The sequence below is a fragment of the Elephas maximus genome, chromosome 2 (genome assembly GCF_024166365.1).
Source record: "Elephas maximus indicus isolate mEleMax1 chromosome 2, mEleMax1 primary haplotype, whole genome shotgun sequence".
NCBI classification, from domain to species: domain Eukaryota; kingdom Metazoa; phylum Chordata; class Mammalia; order Proboscidea; family Elephantidae; genus Elephas; species Elephas maximus.
Window position 1 is genome coordinate 102,562,737 of NC_064820.1, and position 13,458 is coordinate 102,576,194.

Genomic DNA, 13,458 nt, shown 5'->3' on the forward strand with positions numbered 1-13,458 from the left:
TGGGTGGGAAGTTACCAAATAACTCAAGTCTCTCTCTTAAATCCCCATACATCTCTTGGTTTTAATAATTTCCCTGTGCCTGGGGTCAGCAAACCTTGGCTCAAAATTCTCCTCTGTCACACATGAATGTGATCAAAGAGTCCCAAGACTCTCACCATCTAGGATTACCCTTTCTTTTATTACCTAAATAAAATGACGTGAGTTTCGATTCCACACACTGAAAGAAAATTACCCATTGCTATCCAGTCTGTTCTGACTCATATTGGGTCTAAAGGACAGGGTAGAACTGCCCCACAGGGTTTCCAAAGCTGTAAATCTTTTTTTTTTTTTTTTAATTGTGCATTAAGTGAAAGTTTATAGCTCAAGTTAGTTTCTCATACAAAAATTTATACACAAATTGTTATGTGACCCTAGTTGCTATCCCTATAATGTGTCAGCACTCTCTGCCTTTCCATTCCGGATTTCCCAAGTCCATTCAACCAGCTCATGTCCCTTTATGCCTTCTCATCTCTCCTCCGGGCAGAACCTGCCCACTTAGTATCATGTATCTACTTGAGCTAAGAAGCACATTCTCCACGAGTATCATTTTATACCTTATACTCCAGGGTAATCTTTGTCTGAAGAGTTGACTTTGGGAATGGTTTTAGTTCTGGGTTAACAGAGAGTCCAGGGGACATGTCTTCTGTGGTTCCTCCAGTCTCAGTCAGACCATTAAGTCTGGTCTTTTTAGTAGAATTTGAGTTCTGCACCCCACTTTTTTCCTCCTCCATCAGGGACTCTGTGTTGTGTTCCCTGTCAGGGTGGTCACTGGTGGTAGCCAGGCACCATCTAGTTCTTCTGGTCTCAGGCTAATGGAGTCTCTGGTTTATGTGGCCTTTTTGTTTCTCGGGCTAATATTTTCCTTGTGTCTTTGGTATTCTTCATTCTCATACACCTGGTGGATTGGGACCAACTGGTGCATCTTAGATGGCCGCTCGCTAGCAAAGCTATAATCTTTACAGGAATAACTGCCACATCTTTCTGTCTCAGAGTTGCTGGTGGGTTTGAACCACTGACCTTTCAGTTAACAGTCTAGTGCTTTTAGCCACTGTGTCACCAGGGCACCTCCCAATATTTCTGATGATTTTAGGAAGAGGGACATTTATTTCTGCGTTCCTTCTTGCTCTAAATTCTCGTTCTCATCTTGCTTCTCAACTCCCACTCATATTCTCTCTCTGGTAACTGCTGTCCTTTCTCTTTCTCATTTCACCTGAAACGTGGACCACCATCAAACTGCCGTCAATACAAGGCTCTTAAGTACAGCAAGGTCTTACTAAATTTTGACTAAAACAGAGGAGAATTTAAACCAAGTGTGAAAAACAGCTTTGATTTGAATGTCAGACTTCACTTGCCCTAAAAATACATCAAAAACTTCCTATCAGAGGGCCTTTTTCTTCCTTAGGCTCTGACTTGTCACCAGGTGGCAAGTCCTACTCGGTGTTCAAGGACTCTCTCCATTCTCCTCCCTCTGACTTCCAGAAATCCTGTCCTGTCATCACTAGTCGGCAACCTAAACATTTCTGTTACTTTGTTCTGAAGATCAATTTAGTTTCTCAAACTCCATCCTAGACTGGTTGTTGGTTTCTTTATACTACTAAACACAAACATTCTTCCACCTGAAATTAGGCAAATCACTGCCTTGGGATGTTAATGTAATGACTGTGGTCATTTTTTGAAATAGCACTTTTTTCCTTTCCATGACAATAGCAATGGCTGTGTGGAGATAATTAATTAATCTGATCCTTACTTTCCACAAGGTTGTTATGAAAATTAAATGTAAAAGACCAACATAATGCTTGCCAACTGGTGGCTGCTGATATCGCTAGCCACTAGGAGTTTCCACCGGAAAGGGTAATTAATAATGGCACTACTTGAATAGTATTAGCCAACACTCACAGCCAGGAGCTGGCATGTGAGCCTGAAGTTGAGGGTACCATGCTTTAGCACCAGGGACTGCATTCCCAGATCCCTGGATGCCAAATTTTCTGGCAAATGCATAGCTAGAAATATTAGGCAAATCTTCACATACCAGAGCTAAAAATACCACCACCCCTTCCCCCCGCCCCCCCCCCCCCCCGCAACTAACGGCAACGGATGGTGTTCTATTTTGCGTCTGTTGTTTACTTCTTCCTCTCGGGGGGAGAACAGAGCTGGATGGGGGCCCAGCTATATGCCACACACTTCTGCTATCCATTGCCTGCCATCCTATATCTGCTCTGAGAATAAACTGCAGTCACAGTTTTACAAAGATTTTAATTTCCCAAAGAAACAAAAGTTGGTCTATAGATAATCTGCAAATCATTTCAGCTAACAGATGAGTTAATGTCAATGAAAAAGTTTCTCTTAGGGGTCAATTTTAAGGCAAATAAATACTAGGAGATGAACTTAAGTCAGGTCCCCTCTGCCTACCCCTTGTTCTCAGATTAGCTTCAGAATCAAAGTGACCCAAGGCTTCCTCTAGATAAAGATCTCTCCTCTCCAATCCTCCCCTCCCCACCCATACCCTTCCCTCTCCACCCCTCCCGTTCCTTACCCCTCCTCTCCTTCTGTCTGTGTCTACTCTCTCTCACTCTTTTTCTCTCTCATGTCCATTTTTAGATGTTCCATGATAATTCCTACTCTTACAGACCTTCCCTTGAAACCATAACCCAAGTATCTCATCTAAAAATGAGATAGCCTGAGTGTTTTTGACTTTGTGGTACACGTATTATGCACCAGCTATGTGCTGGGCCCTCCGCTATGTGCTTTACTTTCATAATCTCAATTATTCTCCTAACAGCACAACAAGCTAGATACTATGCTCTTTTTAAAGATAGAAAACTGAGGAGACCCTGGGTGGTGCAAGTGGTTAAGCGCTCACTTACTAGCCAAAATGTTGACAGTTTGAACCCGCCCAGAGGCATTGGAAGACAGGCCTGGCAATCTGCTTCCAAAAGATCATAGCCATGAAAACCCTGTGAAGCACAGTTCTACTCTGCGCACATGGGGTCTTCATGACCTGGAATCCATTCAACAGCAACTAACAACAACATAGCCTAGCCAAGTTAATACATAAAACCTACCTTCACAGACCTATATTAAGACAGAAAATTGACACTCAGAGAAGGTAGCCCAGCCCAGCCCAGTGCCGTCGAGTCGTTTCCGACTCGAAAATAGTCACATAATTATTGAGTGAATAGATAGGATTCGAATTCTACCAAACATTAACTCTCGCAAGTTCTACACAAACTACCAAGACCATCAATGTACCATCAGAATCCTAGAGATGGAAGAGATCATCTTGTTTAGCCATGCCTTCAGTATGAAATATTTCCAAATGCATACATTTCCACCAAACAGGGTACAGTGTGGCATCCCTATGGAATGCAGTTATAGTCCACTATTTCAGCCAATTTGAAAGGCAGTATGGTAATATGTGGGCATTTAATATATTTCTAGCCCTAGAGCCACCTCAGCAATGAAGTAATTATTCCCAGCCTTTGCTCTTTCCGGTTCAGCCTACATTATGGTGTCCTTAACCATGCTAATTCTCAACATCTGTCATGGTTCATGGTATTTCTTTCCTTAAAAACTCTATTTTTCACCTTTAGGTGTGTCTGTGCTGCTGCTTGGTATTTAAGTCCCTGAACAATCCAGCCCCAGTGTAATGTTTCAGCTTCATCTTCTACCAGGCCCTCATACCTGGACAGTCCTCCAGTCGAGCAAAACCACCCAACATTCCCTTCTCATGCTCTGAGCCTTTGCTTGGCAACTTAAAATGCCCTAGTTCAGGGCAGAAGTTGAGAGTGAATTTCTCTGAAATATAAATTATTAGAAATTGTGAAGCTATCCACTAGTGATTTTAAAGAGGGGTGGACTCTGGAAACCAATGATAAGAAGAGTAGAGAGAAACATCTGGAATTTAAAGGCCCTGCACAACTGACTGTAGCTTCTCTATCCAACATAGACACAAGTTAGTCTTCCCCTTGCTAACTGTGCTCCAGTTAGCTTGCTTTCTGTTCCCAGAACACATCAAACTCTTCTCCACCTCAGGGCCTTTGCACATTTCCCTTTGCCTGGAATTCACTTCCCTACTGATATTCACAGGATTGACTCTCTCATCATTCAGGTCTCAGCCAAAATCTTCCTTGATAGAGATACTTGTCCTGACTACTCTAACTGGGGAGACATCTTCTTCTAGATTTTGTTCTAGTCCTAACTCCTGTTTTGCTTTTTCCCTTCATAACATTTCCGATGTTTAGTAAATATTGTATTTGCTGCTTTTTGTAGTTTTTAATCTATGTCTCCCATTGGACTGGAAGCTCCATGAGGTCACGAATCATGGTGGTTACGGTCATCTAATACAGCTTGACTCACAGTAAGCAGTCAATAGCTATTCGTTATCCCCGAAGGCTATGTTTTTCCTCTATATGACACTGTCACAGTCTAATTAGGGAGACATAAGTGAAACAAATAATTACATTGATCCCTTCAGTGTACACTGTCCAACTGCTTGGTTTACACATTAAAACCATTTTCATTAGTACATAATTTGTATACAAAATGTTATTTGGTCCAGTAATTGTTTTGATCATTTTCCACTTCATATTATTGAGGGCAATGAATATTTTAGAATGATCAGAAAATAGAAATAATTAAATCCTATTAATATTGGTATAAAAGCAAAGCTTAAGCTTTGATCTTATTTTTTTTTTAATCTGATATTTTATTGAGGATTAAGAAAACGGCACATGAAAAGATACTCAGCATCACTAGCAGTGGAAATGCAAATCAAAACCGCAATTAGATACCGCTTCACATCTACTAGGATAACCATAATTAAAAAAAAAAAAGGAAAATAACAAGTGTTGGTGAGGGTGTGGAGAAATGAGAACCCTCGTACGTTGCTGGTGTGAGTGTGAAATGGTGTAGCTGCAATGAGAAACAGTGTGGCAGTTCATCAATAATGTAAATATAGAATTACCACTTGACCCAATAATTCCCCTAGTAGGTACATACCCAAAAGGATTGAAAACAGCAATTCAAACAAAAACTTGTACATGAATGTTCATAGAAGCATGATTTACAATAGCTGAAGGTGAAAACAACCCAAATGCCTAAAAACTGGTGAATGGATAAACTAAATGTGGCCTATTCATACCATGGAAAATTATTCAGCCATGAAAAGGAACAAGATACAGATACATGCTACAACATGAACAAACCTTGGAAACATTATGCTAAATGACAGAAGCCAAACAAAAGATTTCACTTACATGAAATATCCAAAACAGGCAAATCCATAGAGGCAGAAAGCAGATTAGTGTTTGCCAGGGGCTGGAATAGGGGACATGAGGAGTGACTGCTAAAGAATGGGGTTTCCTTTAGGGGTAATGAAAATTTCTGAAACTAGATAGCGATGATGGTTGCACAACATTGGGAATATACTAAATGCCACTGAACCATGCACTTTAAAATGGTTAAAATGGTGAATATTATGTGTATTTTACCACAATTTTTAAAATCCTATCAGAAGAATTTACTTAGAACAACCACCTTATTTATTTAGGAACTCATTTATCCAGCAATTAAAATCTTAAGGAAGAAATAGATGCCCAGCCTAATGCAAGAAATGTAAATTTGGAATTTAAAAAAAAGTACCCTCAGCCAGATGTTAATGTGAAAGAACTGGATCCCCGGTTTTGTCATTAAACCTCTAGGCATAATGATTGGCATAGTATAGTTATGAATTGGTTAGGATTCATATTTTGAAAAATTATTGAATTAGTCAAGGTTTACTGGATTCAAATCATTTCAATAGATAATCATCCATTAAAAATAGCCAAAGAGTTTTTAGAATATTATGTCTATTTTCCTGGGAAGATTTATGACAGCGATTCTTAGGCTCAATCTCACTCCTAATAGTTGCATTTCAAACATTTATCCATTGCCACTAATTATCTGTTAATAAATGGTAAAGAATTAAAAACCCTTTTCAATGTGCACTTTATAGCCAAAGAAAAGGGCAGCCCAAGTAAATTCTCATTTTTCAGGGACTTAGTAACCAGAATTGTTTGGTGTATCAAATCCAATACAGTAGTTAATTTTTATAAAAATGGATTTTCTTTCCAGATAATTTACATGGACAAATACAATTAGAAGAGAAAATATGCATTCCTCCTACCATTAGGGATGGTGTTCTGCATAAAAATTGTAGTAATTTCAGCTTCAGACATTTATTAGGAAATATGATATTATTCCTGGAGTCAATACAGATAATCAGTGGGAACAGAGATTCCAGGAAAAACACAATTTAATGTTTGGCACTTTTCCACTCTTTTGCCTATGGTTATTCCTTTTTGAACACAAGTTCTGACTACCAAAACACCAAACCCATTGCCATCAAGTCGATTCTGACTCATAGCAACCTTATAGGATGGAGTAGAACTGCCCCGTAGCGTTTCCAAGGGGCAGCTGGTGGATTTGAACTGCTGACCTTTTGGTTAGCACCCGAGCCCTTAACCCCTATGCCACCAGAGCTCCAGTTTGACATGAGTTGGAGTCAACTTGACTGCAACAGGTCTAGTTCTGACTACAAAAAAAAAATAATAATAATAACAGGACCCTTCAAATGTATTCATTCAAATATTTAGTATCTGAAGGCCTGATGCTGGGCAAGGTGGCATAGATATTGCATGGTGGGAATAGCACTGACTTTTGAAGCCAGAATATTTAGATTAAAATCCTTGCTGTTTCTTTTGAGCTGGGAAATGATTCACTTAACCATGGTCCTTCATGATTCCCATTTGAAAAATAGAAATGATAAAATAATCTGCCCTAACAACTTCACAAAGTTGCTTTGAAGATTAAAATGAGTTGGTGGTTATGAAACTAAACCATAATCAGTGATGAAGATGATGTTCATGAAGAAGAAGGTGGCAACCTCACAGCCCCTGCCCTCAGAGAACTGACGATCCATGAAGGCATTCACATTCCACCCCAGGGCACAAATTCTACCCATCCTCTCCTCGCTCTGGGCTGAGAAGTTTTGCACCTCAATGAAACAAAAGTAACTTTCCAAAGAAAAACTGGGGTAAATTTTAATGTGTGGATAATAAATAGCAAAGCATTAAAACATAAAAGCTAAAATATTTATTTATGCTCCTATTTTATTTTGACTGCTTCTACTAATATATATATGTAATTTTTTATGTATACATATATATATATCTGTGTGTGTTTATGTGTGTATGTATAACATTTTCTTAAAGTTAATAATAATCTTGGAAATTTCTACCTTAATATTCAGGATAATTTTTAAATATACCATCCATGGTAAAATCAAATTTTTGCAAATCTAATTGAAATTCAAAAATAAAAACTGACTGATTTTACATATTGTTTGACATTGCCCCGATCTATTACACTATCGAAAATTTACCATTAGAAATTAATTCATTGTACAGTCTTTCTTGAGGGCAATAAAATTATGGAGATTTTTTGACTCTGCTATAAGGACTCTTGCTGGGTATAAGGACTCTGTTATAAGGATGTTCAACAATGCTGTTTATAATATCAAAAATCAAAAATAATCTAAATGTTCAGCAGATACGTGATCAGATAACTATGGTATTTCTGGGACTGAGATTGATATTTTTCTTCTTGTTCATACGCTTCTGTATGACCTACAAGAAATATCTAATAATTTTATCATAATAAAATATACCATAAACTTATTTTAATAAAATTAATTAATGGTCATTCTGATGAAGGTAATGAAATTTAACAAGTGTATTTATTTCATTCCCTCCTGAAACCCCATTAAAATAACAGCAAATGGGATGTTTTAGAACATAATTCACAAGAATGAAGACAAAGGAGAAGCAACAACAGTCACAGACTTGGAAGCTGGAAACCATACAGACCATTGATGAAAAACTTAACAGACCCAAGAAAGCTGAATCTTTGAATCTCGCAGTGGGGAAAGACAAAAAGCAACCAGATTTACGTCACAGATTCCTCCAAAGGCTCAGGTATTAACCGGACCAGGCACGTCTGGAATCAATGTGGAGAGGACTAACAATAGGAAAACTGCCTGAATGTCTGTTTAAAAAGTTGTTGTTAGGTGCCATTGAGTTGGCTATGACTCATAGCGACTATTTACAACAGAATGAAACACTACTCAGTCCTGGGCTGGCCTCACAATTGTTGCTATGTTTGAGTCCTGTCTTAGTTATCTAGTACTGCTATAACAGAAATACCACAAAGTGGGCGGCTTTAACCAAAGAGAAATTTATTCTCTCACAGTCTAGGAGGCTAGAAGGCCAAATTCGGGGTGCCAGCTCCAGGGAAAGGCTTTCTCTCTCTGTCAGCTGACTCTGGAGGAAGGTCCTTGTCATCAATTTTCCCTGGTCTAGAAGATTCTCCAAGCAGGAACCCTGGGGCCAAAGGATATGCTCTGCTCCCAATACTACTTTCTTGGTGGTATGAGTTCCCCCGTCTCTCTGCTCGTTTCTCTATTTTATATCTCAAAAGAGATTGACTCAAGATACAAACTAATCTTATAGATTGAGTCCTGATTTATTAGCATAATTGCCTCTAATCCCGCCTCATTAACATCATAGAGGCAGGATTTACAACACATTTAAGAAAATCATATCAAATGACAAAATGGTGGACAATCACACAATACTGGGAATCATGGCCTAGCCAAATTAATACACATTGTTGGAGGACACAGTTCAAACCGTAACAAGCCCATTGTTGCAGTCACTGTGTCAGTACATTCCCCTGAGCATCTTCCTCTTTTTCCATGGCCTTCTACTTTACCAAGCATAATGTCCTTCTGTAGGGACTGGTCCCTCCTGATAGCATGTCCAAAGTACATGAGACCAAGTCTCGCCATCCTTGCTTCTAAGGAACCTTCTGGTTGTACTTCTTCCATGACAGATTTGTTCATTCTTCTGGCAGTCTACAGCATTTTCATTCACTATTCTTTGCCTACACCATAATTCAAAGGCATTAGTAAAGAAGTCAGGGCTCCAGAGTCCCTCCTTTCTCATTCATCACAGGCCAGTTTCCAGCAGAAAGGCTAGAAAACAAGGTCTATGAATTGGGAGATACCAGGCACAGTTAAAAGTAGGGGTACGCTAGTACAAACAGGGAATAATGTGAATGTTCATATCCTCATGTTGAGAACTTCCCTGCCCTCTTCTTCCACTTGGCTCTCAGAAAGACAGCAGTCAGGAGACTGGAGCATTATCTGAGGAATCTGTTCAGCTCAAAAGGAAAACCTACTGACACTGCAATTTTCCCCGGTGAAACAGCCCAGCCAGAGAACCAAATAATGAGGTCCACACGCAAAAAGCCACATTTTCGGGGTTTCCAATTAAATTTTTGGTGTTCCACTGTTAAATATGAGCAGACAGCCCAGAAAACTCACACAGCTATGGGAAGCCTCTAACATGAAAAATACAAACCAGAACAAAGAGATAAAAGCAACTTGGAGGGAACCAATTCATAGCGGTAAATAAAAGTTTTTAAAAACTGTAATGAATTAGGCTATTATTATCAAATTATTATTAATATGCCCTGAGAGATAAGAGAGATTGTTTATCTATTAAATAAGAAGATGGTATTTAAAAAATACAATATCCAGAGAACAAAAAGAGTTCTGAATAATTATTAAAAATACAATAGAAGAGGTGGGAGATATAGTTGAAGAAATGCCTAACAAAGTAGAATAGATAAAGATATAGAAAATAGAAGAAAAAAGATAAGAAAATTAGAAAAACAGACCTGAAAATCCATCAACTGAGTAACAATTAGTTCCAAAGGAGAAAACTGAGGAAAATAAATTATCAAAGTAATAATTACAAAAAAATTTCCAGAACTGAAGAATGTCACTTACCATACTGTAAAGGTACACTAAGGAGCCCCGATGATGCAGTGGTTAAAGTGCTCAACTGCTAACTGAAATGTCCACGGTTTGAACCCACCAGGAGGAAGAAGTGGCAGCCTCCTTCCATAGAAGTTACAGTCTTGGAGATCCTTTGGGGCAGTTCTGCTCTGTCCTGTAGGGTTGCTATGAGTTAGTATAGACTTGACGGCAAGGTATTTGATTTTTGGCTTAAAGGTACACCAAAGACGAACCCAACAGGTCCACCCTAAGACATATTAAGTGAAATTTTAGAACATTGGACACAAAAAGAAAATCCTATAAGATTCCAGAGCAGTGGTAAGCATACTTTGGCCCTTGAACCAAACCCCTGCTACCTGTTTTAGTAGAAAAGGTTATATTGGAACACAGCTCTGTTCATTCATCCACATATTATCTATGGCTGCTTTCACAGTGTTGTCAGGTGCTGTCAAGTTGGTTCCAACTCATAGCAATTCTATGCACAACAGAATGCAGCTCTACCTGGTCCTGCACCGTCCTCACAATCATTGCTATGTTTGAGCCCATTGTTGCTGCAACTGTGTCACACTACAATAGCAGAATTTAGTTATGACAGAAACTCGATGTCCTACAAAGCCTAAAATATTACTATCTAGTCTCTAACAAAGTTTGCCTATTTTTTATTAGTCTCTGACAAAGTTTGCCAACTCTTGCTGTAGAAAGAAAAAAACAACTCACGCACAAAAAACAAAGTAAAATTTCAGACTTGCAATATCTCAAAAAATTTCCTGTCATGCACTCTTTCTCAGGAAGTTACTATCAATTGTGTTCCACCAAAATAAGGAAGTAAAATAAGACAAAAGGAGATGAAGAATAAAGAAAACAGATAATTCAAACTAAGACTGAGGTAAAAAGAGTCCATGAGTAAGAGCCAAGAACGAAGCATAAAAAACAAACAGTTCAGAGTGGTAATGGAGAAATGTCTAAGGAATCTGACCATCGCTACAGGATACATAGACAATTAGGAGAGTGTGTGGGTTTGACTTAGAAAAAACTCACAGAAAACTAAGCAAATAAACAATACAGAAAAGCGATACAATTATTAACTCCAGAGAAAGCAAAGGATTGTTTAGGAAAGGAAAAGTAATCACAATATACTGTGTAGTTTAGCTGTGAATAGCACTTACTTTGAGTAATGTAAACACTGAGTATTGATCAAACTAAATTATGATAAACTCTATTGGGAAGATAGAAGGACAAGAAAAGTGTGTGGTTGAGTGGGGAGAAGAATGCTAAAGGAGAGTTAAGTCCTCATCTTAAACCAAAAAACCAAACCAATTGCGTCCAGTCCATTCCAACTCATAGCAACCCTATAGGACAGAGTAGAACTGCCCCATAGAGTTTCCAAGGAGCACCTGGTGGATTCGAACTGCTGACCCTTTGGTTAGCAGCCATAACACTTAACCACACCACCACCACGTTTTCCTAATCCACATCTTACATACTGGGAAATCATTGGATAAGGCCTAGAACAAAAATATCATGAATTAAAATTAGCATGTTAATTAGAAGTATAGAGGTAAATACTAAAACAATCAGGTAAAGCAGTCAAAAGTGGTCACTTCTGGTGAATGGAAATGATGGGAAGAGGAGGGAAAGAGAATGCTGTTTTTCCTAACAATCCTTATAGACACCTTTGACCATTTGTACTATGTGTACATATATTGTTGATTTTTAAAATTACAAAAGATAAAAAACAACACAAATAAAATAATTAAAGCAATTTTTTTATGGATATTTTCTGATAGCTAGAGAAGAATAGTTCTTAAGATATTATCTTGCCTGTGTTTCCATAGGGAAACTCCAACCAAGTGAGAATAATTGTCAGAGATAAGTCTAGATAAACTGTACACAACCTAGGCATTTGTTATGTTTCCTCATAGAGTCCTTCAAGTTCATTCAGTAAATTTTTTGAAGTTCATGACATAAGCTGCTAACAGACTAGTGGAACTTTTTATAGTGGATAGTTACTGTTTTTTGCTCCCTTGTGTGGAACATGTGGTTAAGTTTTCAGCTGCTGATCAAAAGGTTGGTGGCTTAAGACTATCCAAAGCACCAAGAAGAAAGGCCTGGTGACCTACTTCCAAAAAATAAGCCACTGAAAACCCTATGGAGGACAGTTCTACTATGACACACATGAGGTCGCCATGAGTGAGTATCAACTCAAGGCCAGCTGGTTTGGTTCACAGCCCCTTCCTTCCTTCTGATAATTCAACCCCATTTCACATGCTTGAGGTGGCACTGACAGTCCCCTTATTCCCTTACCTAAATACAATCAGGACTGCACAAGTGGAATACTGCATCTTCCCACTCTTGCCCCATTCCAACCACAGGGGTGTGCACATGAGCAAAGCAAGAAAAACTATTCTCTGAGATTTATTAAGGAGAGATACTGGAGAGAAGATCCCTACCCATCTTCCTTTTGGATGATGAGCTTACTGCTCTTGTTCTAACTCATTTAATTCTCATAGCAATCCAGTAAGGTTGGTATTATGATTACCCTCATTTTTCTTTATAGGTGAAGACACTGGCATACAAACATGTTAAGTAATTTACTAGAAAATACATAACTAATATATGACAATGCTAAGATTCAAACCCAGACAGTCTGATTTCAGGTTCTCTTCTTTTAACCAATTTATCCCTGTAGGAGTCACACATCTATTTCCCCTCTGCTGGTAGTAAAATATCCCAAGATTTTCATTTGGGGAACCCATACCATCTGCTCACTCCCAGTCCATATAGTCAAGGTGGGGTTTTAGCCTGGGCTCTGGAGGTGGAACACGTGACCCAGACCTGGCAAATTAAACACAACATCCCTCTGTGTTCAGTGACAGATGCATTACTGGTTCAGGGGCAGATGCGTGACCTAAGCTAGCCCAATCACAGTGTCTGTCATGAATTTTGCAGAGGCTACTGAGAATTTTCTTGTTCTCTCCCCCAGGACTTGAAGCTGAAGCGATGTAAGACTAAGGTTGCTGTAGCTATCTTGCTAAAGCATCATACACACAGAGGAAGGCAACACAGAACCAACTCAACAAATGGAGAGCAATGAGGCCCTGATGGTTTGGAGAGAGATAAAGTCCTGATGGCATTGACACTGTACCTAAGCTCCATGAGAGCAGGGAATGCTAGCTGACTTATTGACAAAAGTTTATATCACTGGTTCCTTTAACAATGTCTGACAAATAGGAGGTCCTTGATCAATATTTGTTGAAAATATCATTTGAGCCCCAGATACAGCATTATCCCTAGGCTTTTCAGTTATAGGGGCCAGTAAGTTTCCTTTTATGGCTAAGCCATTTGGGATCAGGTTTCTGTCACCTGCAGCTATGAGTCCTAACTGAGACAGCGACCTTCTAAATAAATTCACCCTTCTTAAAAACCCTAACAAAACAAAATATTCCTTGGCTACTCATTCCCTCAGGAAAACATTTGGTCATTACCCAGCACAATATTTCACCTCCCCTTTTAGTGGTAAA